We start from the raw sequence: 24,755 nt of genomic DNA, 5'->3' as shown, positions 1-24,755 counted from the left end.
GAAAGAATCAGCATCTTGCCGAAAAGGTCAAGGGCAATTCCTTTCTTTCGAAACCTTCTTGGTTTGCCGTCTTTCTCCCCTCGTTCAGTTGCCGACTTGAAACTGCTGTACCTTCATGTGCTTTGCCTCGCTCAGAGTGTGCTTTCATGCTCCACCTTTTATCTGTATGGGGAAGATTAATGGAGGTCAGGTGTGACTGACTGTCAGTAATTGCCTGACCTCGTCTGAGCACAGATACACTGCTCGGGTGTGAGTCTGTTATCTCCCAGAGCAGGCTGTCTGTGTGAAGGTAAAGGGAGTGAAGGTTCCCACATATCCTACCTGGTAGGATGGGGTAATGGTGTTACAAGGGGAGGGATACTGTGTCTCACCATCCAGTGTCCCACTCTCGCTCCCAGAAGACCCCTCACCTAGGTGATCCTACTGCTCTGCTCCACCCCCAGGAACTGGATCCAAAAGTGATGGGCATGTCCTGGCCACCTGGATGACAGGTCTTGGGGACTTGAGGGTAAGACACCTTCTGGTTTCTCAGAGGGGCTATATCAAGTGTGCAGATACAGGTAGGTAAAAAGCGACATTGGTAAGGGTGCACCATTTGGAGAGCCTCATGGTGCGGGCGCTACACCAAGTATGCAGAAAACAACGTTAGTGTGGGTGCACAAACTGGCAAAGTCTCATCTCATGGTGTGAAGGGCTTTATCAGGTGTACAGGTATAGGTAAGTATAAAAAACAACATTAATGTGGGTGCACAATCTGGCAAAGGATCCCCTAGTGGTACAGAGGGTTGAATGAGGTGTACAGGTATGTATAAAAAAAACATTAGTGTGAGTGCATAAACTGGCAAAGTCTCACCTCATGGTGTGACGGGCTATACCAGGGGTACCTTTGCAAAGCACAGTAAGGTAATAAAGAAACAATGAGGGGTCCTTAAGAGGATGGAAGAGTCATAAATGGGTTTTAGATGTATCTGTGGAAAAAATACTTTTTATGATTTGAAATGAAAGCCTCGAATGCTCCTGGTCCAAATAATTAGTCTCTGGCTTTGTTAAAACAAAATGAACTTCTGTGGGCAAGAATACTTCATTTGGTTTTTAAAGATGTGATTGAAACACAGACCATGCCAGACTCATGGACATTTTTGCATATCTTTGATTAATATTGAGACAAAGGTATTTTCTGCCATAATTTTGGAAAATCTGTTAAAATGGATGGAAGATAATGAAATCCTTGACGTGCGACAGATTGGGTTTCGTAAAGGTCTGGGGACTGATGCCGGGGGATTATTAGTTTCTATCCTGCAAAGTCAAGCATCAAAGTTTGTGCATGTACCCCTGTATGCCGCGTCAATGGATCTCTCTGCAGCCTTCGACATGGTTGATAGACCTTTACTATGGTGAAGGCTTGCTGCATTAAACATTGAAAGGAGGCTACTTGCTATGGTTATTCATTTGTATTCTAACACTGTTTTAAGGGTTAGACTCAATAATGAGGGCTTGATGTCTAAGGATATAAGATCTAGGAATGGACTCAAACAGGGTTGTGCCCTGGCGGTGATCTTGTTTAATTTGTACGTGTCTGGTGCAAACGAAGTATTTGAATCCTCAGGATTGCTATCTCCTAAGGTCGGTTGAATTGTCATCAAGTGGGTTGCCTATGCTGATCACTTTTTGCTTTTTGATCAAACTAAAACAGGATTGCAAAGGATTATTGATGTGTTTGCTAGTTTCATTAGATATTTGAAATTGAAAATCAGTCCTCAGAAAACAGTTGTGATAAACCTAGGTGATGCTAATAAGAAATGTGTAAACCCAGTATGGTTTGTAGAAGGAAATGCAATTCGGTTATAGAAAGCATTCAAGTATTTAGGCTACTCATGTTCAAGCAATATGTCATACAGTTTTGTGAAGAAATGCCTTGAGTCAAAAGCAGTTGAAGCAGGGAAGCAAATGAGAGTTATCGAAAGCAAATTTGGTAAATTTTTTATGTTGGTTTGTTGGGATTTTTATACGATGAAGGTTATCCCAAAATGGGCGTATGGTTTAGAGTTCTATCCTGACAAAGACACACCTCAGTTAAAAACAATTGAATCCAACATCTGGAATTTTTATTTCATTTTTTTACCAAAATGTATACCAATCGAACTCATAAGGTATGAGTTTGGTTTTAATTCTTTAAAAAGTAGCATGGACTGTAAAAAAATAATGCTATACAGAAAGTGTGTCTTAGCAAGATCTAATTCAATGTATCAAATATTTAACAATGAGGGAACTGAGAAATATATGTGTGACTTGAAAATGGAGGTGGAAAACATTCTGTTTAATATTGGAGTTTCAATGAAATGTCTCTTAGAGAGACCGGCTATGAACAAAATGCTGATTAAAGCGTTTGATTGGGTTGCTAATAACACTGTAATAATGAATTCAAAATTGTACTGTTAAGTTCTATCTCTGTGTAAATGGTCCCCGGAACCTGAGCCTTATCTTGTAAAATATCCTTCTCGTAAATTACGCAATAGCGTAATGCGGTTCAGGTTTAATGTGATGAATACTAACGAAATAGGTTTCATAAGGAAATTAATTCCTGAGAATAGGAAGATCTGTAGATTCTGCATGAATGAAGAGACTACCGAAACATTGTCACATTTGTTGTTAGGTTGCCCTATGCTGACTAATGAAAGACTTGCATAGTTTTCTGATTTTGCATATGACACAATAAGGGAGCAAATATGGTTTGAAATGCTCCATGGAACTGATATCTCGCTAAAGATAAGAGTGATAGCGTTTTTAACGAGTATTTGTAAAGTGTCATAAAAGGAGAAATGTAAGGTATAGTAGTGTATTATTAATATAAGATGTACAAAGAAACTTTTGACCGTGGCAAATTGAAAAGTGTAAATAAAAAGGACACATGGTTGATGTAAATAGAAAAGGGATTTTAGCTTTGTTGTAATTGCGAGTATGTATTGTTGATATATGAGATAATGGAAAGTTACAAGTTAATCTTATAATGTATTGGTATATTTGTAAGAGAAAATGAATTGTATTTTAATGTTTTTATCTTTTGCTATTGAAATTTTGTAAAGGTTTTTTAAACCAATATACAATAAAGAAAAAAAAGAAACAAAATAAAGAAACAATGAAAGAGTCACACACTGTAAAAAGCCAAACCCAAGGATGGTCAGTGTATATGATGGTAGGAGTCGAAGTAAGGTTTTGTAGAGATCGCTGTTACTTAATTTCAGTATAAAGCAGTGTGGTGGGACTATCCAGAGCAGTATTACCATGTACATTATGGGACCGCAAAGCTGCAGTGCGTTATGCTGGCATGTCACGTAAGGAGGGTGAAGGCAGGATCAAGGTACTGCGACCTGGGAAGAACAGTGGTGGAACAGGGGCACATAAAGTAAGGGCGCCTAGAAGCACCTTTGTACAGGCGCATTGTAAATGACATATATCATATCATATCAATATAGGAAAAGTAATGCAAGACAGACACTGGAGAAAACACACCAAAGTGGTTATGGGATACATCAGTGTTGTATACAATGGATGATTCAAATGGTGCATGGGGGCAGGAATTAAAGGTGTCAGAAATTAGGTAGGGTCGGCAGTGGGGTGGGGGTTAGAGCTGAATCAGCAGCTAAGTGATGATGCCTACATTGGTACAAAGTTACCTAGCACTCCTTATGTTGGAGAGCAATAATTAAAGAGAGCAGGTTGCATGGAATGGTGTAAATGGAGCATCGAACTTTCATAAGTTATATTTCTGTAATGGTGGTACCGTCCATGCCCAGGCAGGGGTACATGGACTTAACAGTGGGCCCTGCCTGGGGGTTGGTGTCGGCTGCCGGCTCCCAGTGATTGGAGCTTACAATGCATTTACATCAGCCTATCAAGTGCAGGTAGAGGCTGGTCGGGTGACAAAAGCAGTCCAGGCAGGGCTGCACCAAATGTAGGTGCCATTATTTAAGTGCAGCAAGAGCTCTGTTTCCTCAAGTAACGAGGCTGCAATGCTTATTCTAAGCACAAGCCTTTTTCTCCATGGTGGGGTTGCTGTTTGTAGAATGATTCAGGTAACCATCTGGAGCTGCAGCTATAGCTTCATTCTTGATCTTGCAGAATGCCTGGTTATAGCAGTCGGGGAACATGATGTCATGGAATATTAAAATGGAGGTAGTGTTGTTGCAGGAGTGAAAATATTGAAGGCATGCCCACAAATGCTTACGCCAGAAAATATACAACCAGCTAGGGAAAAAAAGAGCAAGAGATTCTTGCAAGGATAACAAGTTTTAATTGCAAAAAAATTAGTAGGTCAGCAAAGATCTCTGTTGCTCGAGAACGTTCTGTAAAGAAAAAGTACAAGCAGAATCATGAGGAAACACATCATCACTAATGACATTACATATACAGTAAAATCCTGTGTGGCTGGTTGTGAGACCCTATACATGGGTGGCCTGCTCCATAACGGATACCAGGCTGCTATTGGTCCCAGCCCCGTCTGTCTGTCTTCCATCACGTGGGGTCAGCTAGACACATCATCTCCAGGGAATCAAGTTCGAGTTTGCAATGAGTTATTATGTAAAACAATGCTACTCTATCATTATGGCATGCACCAGGGAAACTCAGGGACTGGCACAGGGGGAGGCTTAAGATCATGCTGACCCGCACATTCTTCACTCAGTCCATATCACACTCTCTGCACCCAAGTCTTCCATGCTCACTTTGGGCTATAATGTATCCCACCCTGCACCTCGTATTACAAAGTGTGTCATTATGAAATAAGGTGGAATGGGTGTATTTTCTTTGATCTTTTATGACCACTGGGTTCATGGTAGGTGGTCTTGGGTCACCTACTATCGTGGAATTCAGAGGTCTTGGACTGGGGCAGTTGTGGGTGTTGTAACTCCTGGTGGCTGGGTGGGGGGTTGAGGTCTGCTTTTGGCCTAGCTGCAATAAATATGAATTGTGAGACACCTGGTACTGTCTTGCAGCCTTACAGGGCACATCCCTTCTTGGGATAACACATATTGGCAACATTTATGAAACAAAGGAAAGTTTCTGTGGGAACTGGTAGCGTTGCTCTCTCTACCATCAGTGCTTCAGCCTGTTCAGGTTTCTTCGTTGGGTCTGTGTTTACTGCGCAGCCATGAAGGGCTGAATGTTTCTACCATAACTACAAAAATGGCATGTGCGTATATGTGTACATTAAGTCTACTCATTTATATTTAAAATTGCATTCATTCAGGGTTTCTTAGCACACCCCCCTCACCTCTGGTACATCGCAAGTGTAGTTATGGGGTTTGCCTTACTCTAAAGCACATAGAGGGTGGGAGAGTTTAATTTCCTTACCAACATCCCCTCCTTTTATTACTTGTACAGTAATGAATTCCTTCACATATTTGCGCTCATTTTCTGTCCTTACTGCTGCCTCATACGGTGGAGTTCCTTCTATTGGCATTCAAGTTCTTCATACTGATAACAAACTTTCTCCTGGCCGTGCATACTCTTCTTATTTCATTTTCTGCCCTGTGGTATCTCTAGAATTGGTAGCAGGCACAATGCTGTCCCTAGATGTACAAGGGTTGTTAGTATCTTCAAAAAGAGTGGTTATCCCCAGAACTGACAGAGAAGGGTGCCAGTGGCGTAGTGTACTGTGCATCGACCCCACCGTACCCCTCGAGGAAGTGACAGATGCAGAACGTTTTGAAGGCAACAATAATGGCAGGGATATCATACTAGAAATGTGCATCCCTTGTGAAATAACGGTGCAGTACAGAGGAGAGCACTGCCCTTTAATAGCCATTTTTGCACCACCTCCCTTCATCCAAGCTGATGTGGTGTATGTGCCAGCACAATTGTGGACAACCAACCCATATGATGTAGGGCTACTAAAAGAAGTGACCCCAATACAGATTACACTGAGATTGGAGTAGTTCTATGCCAAGTAAAATAGAACTCATTATTAAGGGAGGCAGAAGAGGGAATAACAGTCACAACACAAGCCCTACTTCACCAAGGGATAATAGTGCCCTCTACATCACCATGCAGTACTGCCACATACCCTGTCAAAAAAGCAACAGGGGCAATTGGAGAATGATCCAAGATCTCTGCCCACTTAATGACGTAGTACAGAAAAAATGTCCCCTAGTTTCAAACCCTGCCACCATTGTGTTTACTATCCCTGAAGAAGCAACTAACTTCACAGTGGTTGCCTTAAAGAACGCCTTCTTTTTGATACCCTTGTACCCTGACTCACAATACCTCACAGCCTTTACACATGGCAGAAAGAGCTACAAACACACTTGCTTACCCCAAAGGTATTGCGAATGCCCAAGCATATGCAACAGAATATTACACTAAGATTTAGGGAACATCCATGTGCCCATCACAGTCATCCAGTACATGGATGAGTTAATGGTTTGCAGCGACAATGAGAAAAACTGTCATAAGGATTCCATTACCCTTCTACAACTCTTGGCCTGCAAGGGCTACAAGGTTGACAAGGCCAAACTCCAATACTGCCAACTTGAAGTACTATACTTACGACAGCTAATATCAGCTAATAAATAGTACTGATTTTTTCCCTTCAATCCACTTCCCTTTTTCCTTTCCAACGCCATCCAGCCAAACCTACTCCCATGCCATAAGGTTTCCACCCTAGGAGTTTGTTTTGGTGCTTGCTCTGCTTCCTCTTCCTTGTCATCCTCACACTCGTTGAATGTACTCCACCCCTCAGATTGTCATATCTCTAGCTGTCAGCCCGTTCATTTCCTTCTCCCTTCTTTTCCACCTGCACATTTTTTATGGGTGTATAATCTACTCTGAACAGGAACTCCTCTGCTTTCCATCCATCTGGTGCCTGTTCTACCTGTCTGTCAGCTTTTACTTCAACTTGCACTAGTTATAGTTTGTTTAATTCTGCTCTTGCTGAGGCCAATGTTACCTCTAAATCTCTTTAATTGACATCAGCATGTCCTGGGGTTTCCGGAGGGGATGTATATGGGGCTGGTGGAGCTGTCGCTGCTGTGGGCATAGCTGTCAGTGCTGTGGACACATAGGTTGGGTTGGTATAGCCTACCGTGTGGCAAGATGCAAGTGGGTATATCCCCCCAAGTTCTGTCATTGCCATACCCTCTCTTCAAGGGCACTCGCCCTTGTTACCGTCCTGTCCGCCCTCTCCTTTATACTCTCCAGTGTCTCAAACATCCACCAGAGATCTAATATTTCCTTCTGTCTTTGTAATTGTTTTCTGTTATATTTGGCTGTTAGAAAAATTGACATATGTTCAAGCATACCCTTATTGTGTGAGTTCTGCTCTGGCCACAAGTGGGACACACCCCTCCTCTTGACTCTGTCACCCACTGCTTACAGTACTTCTCAAATGTGTCTCGATATAACGGTAGGGCCTTACACATATACTCTATCAATGTTTCTCCTCCCATGTTGGGGGTAGTTGCACCTCCACTGTCCTTACGCTCATACTTATGCACTGTGCACAGTGTTGCAGGGTTATCAAAAAAACAACCAATTATTATTTTCTTTCCCCCCTTCCTTCTCTTCACACTATCACTCACACATTACACACACTCAAATGTACCACAAATTACACATGCCCCTCCTGGGCCTCCACTCTATACAATAAAAACAACAATAAAACAAGATCAAATAAAAACAACAACTACTATTCCCGAGCCCTCCTATATATTTCCTTTTTTCATCATAATACAATATGAGTGGCACCACCTTCTCCCTCACTCGGGGAGGCTCCCTACCATTCCATTTTCCAGTCCTCAATATTCTTCTCCAAATATTAATAATACCAAAAGACTAAACAATCCACATACATGCCATACCTACAATTGAAATATCCACATGTTCACACTGCTCACACTCTCCCATACGCTATGCCCTATGTGTTATCCCTCGCAAAGGCTATACTCACGTGTGCATGTTCACCCAAACTCCTCCGTCACAGGGTTCCAACAACACTGGTCTGCACTTCTCCTAAGAGCTGCTCCCGCTCCAAAGAGTAGACAAGATTCTGCAAAGATGGCTCCTGTACGTCCATTGGGAAGTATGCTTTTTTGGGGATGGTTGCTGAAGGTGGGTGCAGCCCCTTCGGATAGGCTGCCTGGACACCTCTGCTGGTACTCGGGTGCTGGGATCACGTCAGGATCACCAAATGAAGGCACACCCAAAAATGTTCATGCCAGAGAAAATAGAACCCGCTAGGGAAATAAGGCCAAGAGATTCTTGCAAGGGTAACAAGTTTTAATCACACAAAAGATAAGTAGGCCAGCAAAGAACTCTGCTGCTCGAGGACGTTCTGCTGAGAAAAAGTACAAGCTGAATCATATAAGGAAACACATTGTCACTAATGATGTTACATAGATAGTAAAAACCCATGTGGCTGGTTGGTGAGACCCTATACATGGGTGGCCTGCTCCATAGAGGATACCAGGCTGCTACAGGTCCCAGCCCCGTCGGTCCACCAGGTAGGGTGAGCTGGGTTCATCCTCCCAATCAAGGTCGAGTTTGCAATGAGTTATTATGTAAAACAATGCTACTCTAGCATTATGGCGTGCACCTGGGAAACTTGGGGACTGGCATGGGGAGGCTTAAGATCATGCTGACCCACACATTCTTCACACAGTTCATATCACACTCTCTGCACCCAAGGCTTCCACCCTTGCTTTGGACTATAAGTTATCCCACCCTGTACCTCGTATTGCAAAGTGTTTCATTATGAAATAAGGTGGAATGGTTGGAGGTCTGCTTTTGATCTGGCTGCAATAAACATGTAATTTGAGTCACCTGGTACCGTTTTGGGACTTTGCTCGGTGCATTCCTTCTTGGGATAACACGTATTGGCAACAGTTACGGAACAAAGGAAAGTTTCTGTGGGAGCTAGCAGCGTCGGTCTCCCGATCATCAGTGCTTGGGCCTGTTCAGGTTTCTTTGTTGAGTCTGTATTTACCATGCAGCCATGCAGCGCCGAATGTTTCTGCCATAACTACAAAAATGGTCTTTCCTTATATGTGAGCACTAAGTCTGTGCATGTATATTTAATATTGTGTTCATGCAGGGTTTCTTAGCACGCCCACCTAACCACTAGTACATTGCAACCACTAGTACATTGGGATTCCCCTTACTCTGAAGCACCTGGGGGGTGGGAGAGGTTAATTTCCTTCCCAACACAATCTTGAGAAGTATGTCTCCTCCTTGCTTTTGCTTGTTTTAGTGCTAAAAGGTTATTCATTCCAAATGTGACCAAATGTGCTTCACTTACATCCTGCAATTTCTGCTGCTTCCTCCCAGAAAACAACATACCTCTCCCAAAATCTGCTTTACGGAATCCAAGCTCTTCATGCTGCTCCTCCAAGGTGTCATCCAATGGCATGTGCTTCATCCACTTGCTTCATGAAACAGACAGAGGTTGGTGTATCACCCACTGCCCAAAATCTTTAGAATTCCATTCCAGAAACATCCGAATAGTGTGTCTCACCCTCAAACTACTGTCAGGGATTCTCATACACCTCCCTCTCCTTCTCCCAGGTGACATCTGATGGCACATGGCTTGTATACTTTCTTCAAGAGATAACCACTGCCTGGTGTATCACCCACCTCCCTGAATGTCTGCTACTCCTTCCAATGGAAATCAGGTGATGGTGTTTCACTCTCAAGCTTCCCTTAGAGATTTGTGGCTCCTACTTCTCCAAATCCCAGGTTTGTGGGAGTGGGCAACAACATGAAAATGCTTCTTTAGACTAGCAGTTCTGGCATAGATTGGACACACTGGTTTCATGGAAATATATTTAGACAGTGACACAAACGCATATATTAGTTACAAAAGCTGCATGAAAATATGCTTTTACATTGACAATGCAGTGATATTGTGGGCACCCTAGGCAGCATGAAAATGTGCTTTACAGTGGAATGTGGTTATATAGTGGGTACCTTGGCTGTACGAAACTATTTTTTACAATGGCAACACTGGCATATTTTGGGTGCAATAGCTGCATTAAAAATGGTGTTCTAGATGGCAATGAAGGCATAGATTAGGCACAGTGGTTATATCAAAACATGTATTACAATGGCAATGCCGGTATTTGCTGGCTAAAACCTGGATGAAAATGTGTTTTACAGGGCAATACTGACATATCCTGTGCACTGGATTCATGTAATAATGTTTTTAATAGTGGTATGCTGGCAATAATTGGTAATAGCCAAAGTAAAAGTGTGCATTTAGAGCAGCATGCTGCCACTGTTTATTCCACTGTTTATGGGTGACAAGAGAGCAAAAGAAAAGGTGCATGTTTTTGAAGGACAGAGGAATGAGTGAGGGTAATCTGTGGTAGGTTAGGTCGAGAAGAATACAAATATGTAAGCTATTAGTAACAGTTGTACCCGTTCATAGGCATGCGTACGTCTAATCCACAACCAGATATGGGAGTGTTCTCAAAGCATACGCCTTGGCGAAAATTCACCCACGTCGCTGAATATGGTTGCTCGCCAACCGACACAAATGTGATGCAAGATATCTGGAATGGTTGTTTCAAGGGTTATGCCCGTGATTTTGTGGGCATGCCAGGGGTAGCATATGGTTGCATATACAAAGTTATAATTTACATGGTGTTCACCATAACTTAGTCTTAGACGTAACCGTTCCTGGCATAAGTGTGGGCTGACGAGTGTAAAAGCGGGTGGAAATGAGTGCATGAGAAGGAGTGGCTTGGGTGAAGTAAGTAGATAGGCGTATGAGAAACATGTTTGCTTTTGGGAGAAAAATCTGTTTTGGCGAGTTTTACGTTAAAATATGACTTACATCTGTGTATTTTTGGTAGTTCTTCCCCCAGTGGTTCAAAAGTGTTCTTAGAGAGTCAGATGGAACCTATGCCTGGTTTTCGACTGGACAAAAGATCCATTTGGAATCACTCTGAAGTGTATTAAATCCGGTTTTCGGGCGTACGTTTTCGACAACAGTCCTCAAAGTGAATCGTCCCCCATATGTGTTGGTTAATAATACGGTGTGCCAGGCTTCTTGGCGTGCTGTAGCACGTTCCATCATCCGGCTCCGAGTTCAGGGCCCAAAGCAAAGCCGATGTAGCTTAACAAGGGAGAAGGGCAGGTATCAGCTCTTACAGGAATTAGGCTACTTTGCAACACCATCATAAATCATTGAGCTTAGGAGAAACTAAAGACATGCATGAGCTGACTGGCAAATATAAGCGGAAGGCCCACAGTAGCAGGGAATAAGCACAGAGGCAGGGTGGAAAGAGGACGCTGCATGCCAAGAAGCCAATCATAAGCGCTGCCTCACAAAGAGGGAGCAAGGCCAAGCGCGACACAGAAGGTGGGGAAGTGATGGTTGTGTGTATGGACTGGGTCTTATATCAACAGATAAGGCCCGCACAGACATTGTTCTCCAATGAACAGACACATTTCCAAATTGATAATTAAAATGAACATTAAAAGCACAACTCCATGGGGCTCATTACAGGTTTCCTGGTATCCCGCCGGTAATTCTGGTGGGATACGGGAAACTGACCCTACCATCTCCGTTCCCTGATATTCCAGTATCACCAGGATATTAAGCCCGGGACGTCACTAACTTCCCATTCCCTGGAGTCGCATTGGACTCCATGGGATGGGATTGCCGGGATTAAGAGCACTGGTATTACTATTGCTGTTGATTCAGGCATTTATTTGCTGGTAGGGGCCAGATCTACCGCCAGGTTAGGTCTGCCACTTGACCTGTGGCCCCACCGGGAAACTTATTTTTCCCTAGCCTGGAATAAAATGCTGGTTCCGGAATAACCAACATTTTTTCCTAACCGGGGAACTCCTAACGAGCCCATTTCATGTCTTTGTCTTCATCTATTTATCCCAGCCTGTTCGTGTCTGCACTTGGCTGGAGACACGGAAGTGCTTGCCTACTACACTTGTATTGATGACTTGCATGGCCCCCATGGAGAACATACTGCTGGAGAGCATGTATACCCTGAATGCAAGCAGAGAACGTTGTTGCTGGCCGCCCCGCCTTTCTATGGAGTCACACTGGACTACATGCAGTAGCTGTAGCCCTAGGAGGCAGGTGCAGATCCATCATCATCAGCTTCTCATTAGTTGGCTGCCCATGAGCAAGAGTAATGCTCTGCTACTCAGTCTAGCGCAGCTTTAGACTGAGCAGAGCCTTCAGCTTCTAAGCAGTACAGTTACCAGTTTAATTGCATGTTAATCACATTTATGTCGAGCTCCATCGGATGAACTTCTGAGTCACTGTGATTTATTAAGCAGTGTTTTCTCATGTTGTTCTTTTCTTATCCTTATGTTCGGAAATCCCTTATTTCAGGTAATGTTATCACTCAGTTTAGTGGGCAGAGGCTGGGGGTCTGGCCTCATTAGAGTGCCTTTTCCCATTGACTCATGAAAGTAAGTAAATTGAGTTAACAAGATTTAAACAAAGCATTAGCAGAAAACATCTAGCAGATTGCAAGATTAATTCCACCTGGGGCTGCTTGATGCTTGTAAAATTAGTATGTATTTTTGTCGCGATGGAGGTTGCAGAATAATGAAATGTGAGGGGTGCTTTTGCAAGTTTTTACTTTCAGAGTAGAGAGGAAAGTACTGATTTCAGGATGTCTGTCTGCATGCAAACTACGGGGACTCATTACAAATATAGTGGTAATTCTGTGATTTTTCCATTGAATTACCGCCAAACCCATTTACCCTTGCTGCTGCTCAGTCTGGTGGGTTTATCCTGTATTACAGTGGTGGCAAGGAAGTGCCCGCTCCTATTTCTGGTGTCCATTGGCAAGGAAGTGCCCGCTCCTATTTCTGGTGTCCATTGGCAAGGAAGTGCCTGCTCCTATTTCTGGTGTCCATTGGACTTCAGGGTGATTTTTGCAGATTTACCGCAAGTGGTTATCCTGCTGCAGTAAATCTGCCCATTTTTTAAGGTGAAGAGGAGGATGTATCCCTGGATATGGCTAGTAGCGGTAAATGCTGCAATTTGCCATCAAACTCAGAAAGCGGTGGTGCAGTAAAACTTGCAGTAATTCGGTTACTGGCCAAAATTAACATAATTTCTGCCAAAACTGCGGCACCGTCAAACTCGAATTGAGACAACATATTTTGTATTTTGCAAACCAAAAAAGCTGTTGTATTGCTGCTTCTCCGGCAGTTGCCTGTTATCTGCTCCGAATTGTTGCAAACTATGAAGAATTGGGCTTATATTAGACGTGACCGCACCCTCGAGGGGCTTAGCTGTCATGTCGTGCATTAGAGCCCGCTTTCTTCATGCCTCCCTCTTTTCGTTTGGATTCGGGCCTGAGGCCACACTCATTGCAGCAGCAGTAGACTGGCCCACTTGTGGCGGCAGCTCATGTTTAACTCAGCGCATGTTTACATGCCAGCACCTTGGTGAAGTTCATATCTCCCCACCGAGGCAACATAAGCATTGCTACATTGCCGCACAGCAATGGTATTCTCCACGCAACCAAGATGCAACTATGTATTTAATTGTTTTTTTATTTAATTGTTTTTTTATAACGTGCCTAATACCATACCTGGGTTCTGTTTCTAAGTGCTGATCCAGGATTCCAACCTCTGTTGTTCAGGCGGTCTTGCTTCCAAGACCAGTGCATTGCCCCTATGCTATCCTCCGTTGTAGGAGGATAGCACTATGTAGGATCTGCACCCACAGGTGCCTCACACACATACCCTGACATTTACTGACACACAGTTCCTCAGCCCCAGTGGCGTGTCTAGGGAGTGGCCTGGATGGCATGTGCTGCACCTGGAATCTGATTGGCCATCACAGGTGCCACCCCATTATTCTAAACTGTGATCATTATGTGTGTGAGTGTGTGTGCACGTGTACTTCATGCCACCTTTGCATAAGTCAATGCCCCACTTGGGCCACCCCAGTCAAAAGAGCCTGAACACGCCTCTGCGCAGCCCTGTACTTTAAACTGTCAGACTCGCTCGGCTGCTAAGTGGGAAGGTGGTACTCATAGAAGGGTCAACCTCGGTTTCCTGGCAAAGCATCGTAGAGAAGCACAATCCTCCCAGTATAGTACTGTATTTTTAAGTGCACCTATTCTCCTGTCACAGTATTCGCAAAAAGCACCACTCCCCTAATCTGCCTGTTGCAAAGGTGCATAATATTCTTTGTACATGGAATTTACATTAAGTCATATTCTACTGACACGGAAATCTAGTGCTGCACCATTATCTGGGCACAGAGTTCCCAAGGGCAACATTCTTCTGCTATGGAGCTTCGATCCGCCACAAATCGTTTGCCACAGTATTTGCATGAAGCATGTTTGCCTTTGAATAATATTACTGCTGGAAAACTTCTACCCAGTACCAAAAAAAACATGGGGTAAAATTTTGCTGGTACAGTATTCTAATCGGAATGCATTTTCCTAGCACAGTCTTTCTAGAGGAGACCACTATCTCCTCATAGAATTCCATAGATTAGTTGTACCCGGGGAGGGTGGTAAAACCAATCAGGGTGCACAGATCACAGGCTGAATCTCACAAACCAACCCTGTGTTCCAAGCAAGCTGAGAGCTGCTTGCACCGCCCTGCCATATTCCCACTGCCCTGACATGTCCTGGTGCTCTTCTACATACCCCAACACCCGCTACCACCAAAATCCGCCCACGTTAATTTCAATATTACCCCTTATCTGCCCTCAGCATGCATATATATATATAAGTTAAGTTGCGCTACTAAAAACCTATGATATTCAGTAAAAAAACTTTGTCAAAGGGACGTTATGGTTCCAAGTAAAACCGAAAAACCCTTGAAATTCACCAGTTATGGTAAGCTAAGCAACCATAACTCGCGCCACCACCCTGCACTGCTAAGACTAACACCCAGGACATCAAAGATGACATCACAAATGTCATTGATGACATCACTGATGACATCACATGTGTATGTACTTTTCATGAAATATGTGGACAAGGGATTCTTATTATAATGTTGCGAAACAAGTGTCAAGGATCATTGCAATAAATATCATACCCTAATTAGTGCAATGAACGATGCATTGATATAAATAGCATTCTATTATGGGGTTCTATCTAGTATACTAAGCTACTCATACAGAAACATAACATTGTGTGCAGTGTACAAGATTAAGGTATTATATGTGTAATGTTAATATGTTGAATAATGAAATAATAATTGTTTTCTTAATAGATTTTTGTGTACTGTGAAATATGTAATAAGTAGCTAATAAAACACATGTATTACATAATTGCATTACTATAGACAAAACACAAAGACACAAGAACACATACCAATATATATACAGGGAAAGTGAAGTTAGCAAAAAAGCACAAGTAGTAGCAGAAACAATTCATAATTTAACTGATTATTTTCATGCAAATAAATGATCGCTCTGTTTCAAAGCTGTTATTTACCCTAGGTATATGTATCACTTGATGTGATTGGACCCTAAGGAAAGTAGTGTGAGTACAATGTATACAAATATGACCATATACAGGGAAAGTACAGCCATAAAAAAAAAAAAACAATAGAACTATCAGAAAGTGCTCATAAGACTATTGATTATCTTTATGCACAAAAAGGAATGCTGTCTTTCAAGCTTGTGTCTTCCTGTATATATATGTTTCATATGAGGTGACTGGACTCTAAGAGAATTACTGTAAGAACCTACTTGAAGTGTACATCTACAAATAAAATAAAATATTTAGTTTCTGACTGTTACTGAAGAAAACCATGTGGCCTAGATATGTCAGCAAAAGAAAAAAGAGTGAGCCAGACATGTGATGTCATCAGTGATGTCATCAATGACATTTGTGATGTCATCTTTGATGTCCTGGGTGTTAGTCTTAGCAGTGCACGGTGGTGGCGCGAGTTATGGTTGCTTAGCTTACCATAACTGGCGAATTTCAAGGGTTTTTCGGTTTTACTTGGAACCATAACGTCCCTTTGACAAAGTTTTTTCACTGAATTTCATAGGTTTTTAGTAGCGCAACTTAACCATAACGTCCCTTTAACAAAGTTTTTTCACTGAATTTCATAGGTTTTTAGTAGCGCAACTTAACCATAACGTCTCTTTAACAAAGTTTTTTCATTGAATTTCATAGGTTTTTATTAGTGCAACTTAACCATAACGTCCCTGTAACATTTATTTTTTACTAAATTTGAAAGGTTTTTATTAGTGCAATGTCACCATAACATCCTTTTCAATAGATGAAGACCACTAAAATCTTATGTCCTCAAAGTGGGAACGCCGGGTGGTAAAAAAAACAAAAAGATTTTCCTTCCTACACCGGGACGGCTGCGGCGTCCCGGTGTAGGAAGGAAAATCTTTTACCAAGATGGCCACCATGGAAAAGGAAGGCGGGGTGTATAAATAACACAATAGGGCATGAGCGGGGGGTGGAGGGGACAGGGGAGACGCATTGGCATGAGCGAGGGGTGAGAGGGAACAGGGTACAAACGGGGCATGAGCAGGGGGTGGGGGAAAAGGAAGGAAACACGGGGCATGAGCGGTGGTGGGGGGAACACAAGAGAGACACTGGGCATGAGCAGCAGGTGGGGAGAAACATGAGGGAGGCACGGGGTATGAGCGGGGGGTGGGGAGGAACACGAGGGAGACACGAGGCATGAGCGGGGGGTACAGGGCACACACAGGACATGAGCGGGGGTGGGGGGAAAGGAGAGAGACAAGGGGCATGAGCAGGGGGTGGGGGAACACGAGGGAGACACGGGGCATGAGCGGGTGGTGGGGGGTAACACGAGGGAAACGCGGGGCATGAGCGGGGGGTGGGGGGAACACAAGGGAGATATGGGGCATGAGCGGGGGGTCGGGGGCAACAGGAGACAGACACGGTGCATGAGCGGGGGGTGGGGAGAATAGGAGACAGACACGGGGCATGAGTGGGGGATGGGGGGAACAGGAGACAGATACGGGGCATGACGGGGATGGAGAGAACAGGAGACAGACACGGGGCATGAGTGAGGGGTGGGGGGAACAGGAGACAGACATGGGGTATGAGCAGGGGGTGGGGGGCAACAGGAGACAGACACGGGGCATGAGCGGGGGGTGCGGGGAACAGTAGACAGACACGGAGCATGAGCGGGGGGTGGGGAGAACAGGAGACAGACACGGAGCATGAGCGGGGCGTGGGGGCAGCAGGAGAGACACGGGGCATGAGCGGGGGGTGGGGGGAACAGGAGACAGACACGGGGCATGAGTGAGGGGTGGGGGGAACAGGAGACAGACACGGGGCATGAGCGGGGGTGGGGGGAACAACAGACACGGGGCATAAGCGGGGGGTGGGGAGAACAGACACGGGGCATGAGCGGGGGGGTGGGGCAACAGGAGACAGACACGGGGCATGAGCGGGGGGTGGGAGGAACAGGAGACAGACCTGGGGCATGAGCAGGGGGTGGGGAGAACAGGTGACAGACACAGGCATGAGCGGGGGGTGGGGGGCAACAAGAGAGAGACACGGGGCATGAGCGGGTGGGGGGAACAGGAGACAGACACGGGGCATGAGCGGGTTGGGGGAACAGGAGACAGACACGGGGCATGAGCGGGGGTGGGGGGGCAACAGGAGATAGACATGGGGCATGAGCGGGGGGTGGGGGAACAGGACACAGACACGGGGCATGAGCGGGGGGTGGGGAGAACAGGAGACAGACACGGGGCATGAGCGGGGGTTATGGGGGCAACAGGAGACAGACACGGCACATGAGGTCAACAGGAGACAGATACGGGGCATGAGCCGGGAGGTGGGGAGAACAGGAGACAGACACAGGGCATGAGCGGGGGGAACAGAAAACAGACACGGGGCATGAGCGGGGGGTGGGGGAAGGGGAGAGAGACACACAGGGCATGAGTGGGGTTGGGGGGAGGGAGAGAGACACACGGGGCATGAGCGGGGGTGGGGGGAGGGAGAGAGACACACGGGGCATGAGCGGGGGTGGGCGGGAGGGAGAGAGACACACGGGGCATGAGCGGGGGTGGGCGGGAGGGAGAGAGACACACGGGGCATGAGCGGGGGGTGGGCGGGAGGGTGAGAGACACACGGGGCATGAGTGGGAGGGGGAGAGACACACGGGGCATGAGCGAGGGGTAGGCGGGAGGGGGAGAGACACATGGGGCATGAGCGGGGGTGGGGGGGAGAGACACACAGGGCATGAGCGGGGGGTGGGGGGAAGGGGAGAGACACACGGGCATGAGCGGGGTGGGGGGAGGGAGAGAGACACATGGGGCATGAGCGGGGGGTGGGGGGAGGTCGAGAGACACACGGGGCATGAGCGGGGGTGGGGGGGAGAGACACATGGGGCATGAGCGGGGGTGGGCGGGAGATTGAGAGACACACGGGGCATGAGCAGGGGGTGGGCGGGAAGGGGAGAGACACACGGGGCCTGAGCGGGAGGTGGGCGGGAGGGGGAGAGACACACGGAGCGGGGGTGAGGGGGAGGGAGAGAGACACACAGGGCATGAGCGGGGGTGGGGCGAGGGAGAGAGACACACGAGGCATGAGCGGGGGTGGGGGGAAGGGGAGAGACATGGGGCATGAGCAGGGGTGGGGGGAGGCATGAGCGGGGGGCGGGCGGTAGGGGGAGAGACACACGGGGCATGAGCGGGGGTGGGAGGGGGAAAGACACAGTGCAAGAGCGGGGGTGGGAGGGGGAAAGACACGGGGCATGAGTGGGGGTGGGCGGGAGGGGGAGAGAAACATGGGGCATGAGCGGGGGTGGGGGGAGGGAGAGAGACATACGAGGCATGAGCGGGGGTGGGGGGAACGGGAGAGAGACACAGGGCATGAGCGGGGGTGGAGGGGAGGGAGAGAGTCACACGGGCATGAGCGGGGTGGGGGGAGGGAGAGAGACACACGGGGCATGAGTGGGGGGTGGGCGGGAGGGGGAGAGACACATGGGGCATGAGCAGGGGGTGGGCGGGAGGGGGAGAGACACACGGGGCATGAGCGGGGGTGGGGGGGAGGGAGAGAGACACACGGGGCATGAGCGGGGGTGGGGGGGAGGGAGAGAGACACACGGGGCATGAGCGGGGGTTGGGGGGAAGGGGAAAGGGACACGGGGCATGAGCGGGGGTGGAATGGATGGAGAGAGACACACGGGGCATGAGCGGGGGTGGGGGGGAGGGATAGAGACACACGGGGCATGAGCGGGGGTGGGGGGAGGGAGAGAGACACACGGGGCATGAGCAGGGGGTGGGGGAAGGGAGAGAGACACACGGCGTTCGTGTGCAGGCAGCAGATCCCGCTCCTCGGCCCTCCACTGGCCACCGTGTGCCGATGGCGTGAGCGGGGGGCTGGAGGAACAGGGGAGAAACGGAGCATGAGTGGGGGTGGGGTGGACAAGAAGGACACACGGGGCATGAGCGGGATTTGGAGGAACAGGAGACAGACACAAGACTTACTGTTCAGGCGGCGAGGAACAAAGATGGCGGGCGTCTCTCAAGCCAGATGCACTGCACGCTTTCACCGCATCCAATGAAAGAGCACGTCAGATGTCCGCGGACATCACGCAAGCTGCTTGCCCAATCACCGTCCTGTCCGCGGAGCGAACAGGGAGGTGTGTCCGCGAAGCGAACACAGCTATCACTAATCTTTTTCACTTACATTTTTGTCATTTTTTTAAAAACTACTGGACGGATTTACACCAAATAAAGCAAAGCACGCTTTCAGGACCAAGCCGCCGCTCCTGCCGCAAATTTGGTGTAAATCCGTCCAGCGGTTTGGGCTGTAGGTGTGAGCAAAGTTTTTTCCCTTTATGTCTATGGGAAAAAAAAAGTTTTGGGACCCCCCCTATAACGTTGCCCCCCCTGGACGAATCCTCACCAAACTTTACAAAACAATTCAGAGTGACCCAGAAACACCAACTTAACCATAACTACATGGCCACTACTGTGGCCATGTAATATTCAGTGAAAAAACTTTGTTAAAAGGGCCGTTATGGTTAAGTTGCGCTACTAAAAACCTATCAAATTCAGTAAAAAAAGCTTTGTTAAAGGGACGTTATGGTTCGAAGTAAAACCGAAAAACCCCTGAAATTCAGCAGTTATGGTAAGATAAGCAACCATAACTCGCGCCACCGTGCACTGCTAACACTAACACCCAGGACATCAAAGATGACATCACAAATGTCATTGATGACATCACTAATTTTTTTGCCTTACATTTTGGTCATTTAAAAAAAAAAACTACTGGACGGATTTACACCAGATCAAGCCCCCGCTCCTGCTGCAAATTTGGTGTAAATCCGTCTAGCGGTTTGGGCTGTAGGCGTGCGCAAAGTTTTTTCCCATTATGTCTATGGGAATAAACAAATGTTTTGGGACCGCCTCTATAACTTTGCCCCCCCTGGACCAAACCTCTCCAAACTTTGCAAAAAAAAATTCAGAGTGGGCCATATACTTTTTTGCAAAGTTTGGTGAGGATTCGTCCAGAGGGAGTGAAGTTATAAGCCACCCAAAAAATGCTCTTCCTATGGAAACACCAACTTAACCATAACTACATGGACGCTACTGCGTCCATGTAATGAACCCCCAAAATAGTGATCCTGTTTTGCCTGGGGAATGGATACACTTGATGTAATTTACATTGACAAACACTGACCATTACATACTACAGGATCATTGGCATTCTGCTAACCAATGATGTCTGCTAAACTAGGGGTTTGGGTAGCATATAACCGATTTCAAATTCAAACTGCGCATGGAAGCAAAACAATGTTAACATCCACTGTAGACAATTTCAATATAGGGTAAGACCCATCAGACTCTGCAATGCCCCTGTGGTATTTCAACATTTTAGTGAGAATATTTTCATAGGTATAGTAGACTCCTACATTGATATGTTTATTCTAGGTACAAGAAAACTAAATACAATCATATTGTAGGTCCTCACTAGTTTACATCATCATCAGCTGTAGCCAACCTTGAAAAATGTACATTCGAGCAGCCTACCGTTGCTTTCCAATCTAGGTTAGGTGAATAGGGACAACCATTGATTTTCGCACTGACATAGCCAACTGCTTTGGTGAAAAATGAACAAAATCAGAAACAAACTTAGTAAAAAAAAAAAAAAATGGAATTAGGCAACAGTGCTTTTAACCCACTGAGGTCTCTATGGGTAGCTTGGTCAGGCTGATGAATTCACTCGGGATAAAATACTCGAAGCTAACACAAAAATGTAAGGTTCCTTTGGAAGTGAATGCCAAGCAAGCATTGCTACGCCTGAAACCATCTGCTTGCAGCCAGAGTCAGAAACATTGTAAAGATACCTTTCGGTCTGGCTTATAACCATGTGAGCTGAAACATGCAGTTTCTTGCCACTACTGAAAAATAAGGTTGTGTGTGACATGGATTCTGTTAACTTTCCACCCATTTTCGGGCTTCCTTTTTTGGAAACCTCTTTGAATTCTTGGCATGTCCCTCAAATGCAAGCTCATCTGGAAAAGTAATTTATAATCAATATGCAAGCTGGGATATGACCTGAAATTGGTGGTGGGTGGTGGTGGTGGTTGTGTCGATTGTGGATAACTGAAGGACAATGATGCATGCAGGCATTGTTGGAGTGCTGGTTCTTTTACACATTTCATGCTTCTTCCATACCGAACCTGCTGGGTTGAATAGTTAGCCCCTGTATTACTAGAACTGCCCATACATGGCTGCAGTACATTCTAACTGCTACCTCTCATACAGTGGTGGTTGCTTCTTTTTAAACTGTCACCGGCATCTCAAGGTATGGTGTTCGACATGGTGCGTCTATTTCTCCACTACTCTTTCGATCGGTACCTTGTAATCTGTTATCTTATAGCTGGCAAAACTGCTCCATTGTCTGGAATCATGTCTAAATGATAAACAGAAAACACTCAGGTCTTAAATCGCTTGGATGTTGTTGTACATCTAACATCAGCAATTTATCTGCTATACGTTCTTGGATGGATTAAAGCATAGTGATGTTTGATGCATCTTAAACTTAGCTACCATCCTGTACATCTCGAAATACCATCTTTGACTCCAGGTTCAGGCCCTCCATTCTTGTTCCTTGTACAACTCGACTCAATTAAGCCTGCAATGTTTTGTGAGCCTGGTCAGGCAGCTTACCATATTTGCTCAGATCAACAAAATGTTCAGTATCTGCTTTGCCCAGGTAAGACAGTTTAGGAAATTATTGATTTCTTTTCTCATTCAATCATTATCTTCCTCTGGCTCTTGCAACTCAATGTGCAAACTTCAGAGAGCTCAACCAGATCATTTATTTTTTTATTTCCACAGACATGCTCATTATTCGCATGTGCTCAGAAAGCTCCAGTGGCTGCTAGTTGTAGAAAGAGTCAAAGGTAAGGGGCTGTATATGCTCAGTAATGCCTGCGATCAAAAATACCCTGCATCCTACCCCATAAGTTTAAAGCATACACACCTGGTTGACCATTCGGCTCAGTAGACCTAAGTCTTCTATAACTGATGGAGACATACTATGAAATATGGTGACAGTGATGTTGTCCAGCCCAAGCCATGACTCTCTGAAGAGCCTCTTCAACTCATATTCAAAAAGAGGAAAGTCTTTTGAGGTTTGGGGAATCTCTCAGCCCCTTACTTCCAGCATGGTCCTCTCTACCAAATAAGTGATATAAATCATCACAACCTGCAAATGAGCACCATGGTGGGTGCACTTACTGGGGCTTGTGGGGTTACCCAATTACTTCTAAGGAAATGTGGCAAAGGAAAAAAATTCAAATTCAGAGAGTATCATATGATATGATAGTTTATTTATAATGCACCTATACACAATGTGTTTCAAAGCGCTTCAAGGCAAGGGAGGGAACAAGGGAAAAAACAATGACATTCTTACAGGCCATGAACAGTAAAGATGTGAAATTAACTATCTTACTCGCCCGACGACATTTCAGATAGGGCAAGAGCTAAAACATAGATAAGGAAGGGGGGGAGAGTGGGAAGGAAATGGAAACAGATAGGCGACTACCGTACTGGGCCTGACGACATTTCTGGTAGAGCCGGAAAAAAAACAAGAGGTGTGGGAGAGGGGTGCAGAAAGGTAGGGGAGGAACAAAAGAAGCAACTATCATTTTAGGCCTGACGACATTTCAGATAGTGCTGGAAGGGGGTTGGGGAGGAAAAAACCAGTAAGGAGAGGGAGGAGGAGACAGACGAGGTTTCTATCATACTAGGTCCAGGGACAATTCTGATAGAATAAGTGCATACAAGAAAGTAAGGGGAGGAGATAGAAAAAGGGAGAAGGGAAACATGTGTATGAACCTGTACTTAACAAAAACAAACATATAACCATAAGATCACGGGGCACTCTCCAGTTGGTGGCTGAGATTATGACATCCTGTCAATAATCATATTTGGTATTTGTATAGTGCTCCATGCTGGGTTCCTCCCATTGCTAAGATCTATAATAGGTGTTAATACCCAATTTAGTGGCACTCAATGTATTGACCTTGGAAGGAAAAAGGTCAGAGTCAGTCTTGCCGGGGATTGAAAGATGAATCATAGGCTTGTCTAATGTCAGAGGTTGGCACTTAACTAGTGAGTCATCCACCAAGTCAGGCAGAAATTATAAACTCTCAAGGATTATGTTGCTTCCTGCAAAGTCTATTCATACCAAGTCTAGTGGTCTACTATGTCTCATTCATCTCCTAAAAGGTCTTGACAGCTGCTTTCCCTGGAGTATATGGTTGAATGAAATCTTCGCTAGGGTTTACCACCATGTTGTTCACAATTTACTCCTTCACCAAATGGGAACATTTGATGTTATTACCCAACATCCCGACAGCTTCTGAATCAGTAGAAATACAATTTCTAGGAAGTAGTTTTCAAAGAGATTATTGATCCTTATTTCTAGGCTAGGATTTATGGGCTGGGAGGTGTGATGCTCGAAATGCCTTTGGGAGTGACAGGGCATCCTAGTCCTTGTACTACCACTACTCTGTATGTGTTTTCTCTATGTTTTCTGCCACTGAGGACCAGCCTGGACCTCCGGCAGTGCAGCTCTTCATGTTTTCCTTTTGGTGAATAACACCAATGGGTACTGAAGTGGGAGAATGGAAGACCAGGCTCCCGTCCTTCACCTCTCGAGCTTGGCCTAGAGGGTCACGGCCCAGACACCCGCCGCGAGAAGAGTTCGTCCAGTTACCAGACGACCAGGTACCATGGTACAGGAACATACGGATGTGTCCACCTGCCTGCCCAGCAGCCCGCACTGACCGTGCCGACACCTGCGGCTCGGATCAGCTAGACTAAAAACCACACGTCGTTAGAGATGCCATGACGACCTAGACAACGGGAAGCACATCTGTATAAATATACACACTTAACATTCCCACACCAATCTACACGAAGAATATACTCAGTGCTCTGACGTAGGCGACAGGCATATTCACGGACGTGCATCTTTATTATTTTTACATAGGCTTTCAGAGTACAGAAACGCAAGACGCATCATGAACTCATCTATAACGCTTGCTCATGCTTCCCTTGAAACCCGTTACCACCGTGAGAGGTATAATGGAAACACGATATTGGTCATGGAAATATATGCCACTATAATCTAAAGCACCCATGCACGAAATGGATCACTTATGCACCAGGCCCAAGTAGGCCTCAAGCAAGAGTTCCGTGGACATTAACAAAGCAAAAGTCAGGTTGCTGATCCTGCAGAATGAGCCTGGTGGAGCACCCAGCCAAGGTCGCAATGTTGCAAACC

Source organism: Ambystoma mexicanum, chromosome 12 (genome assembly GCF_040938575.1).
Source record: "Ambystoma mexicanum isolate Mex_15411 chromosome 12, UKY_AmexF1_1, whole genome shotgun sequence".
Taxonomy (NCBI): domain Eukaryota; kingdom Metazoa; phylum Chordata; class Amphibia; order Caudata; family Ambystomatidae; genus Ambystoma; species Ambystoma mexicanum.
The sequence above is the reverse complement of the archived record's forward strand: the minus strand, read 5'-3'. Positions refer to the sequence as shown.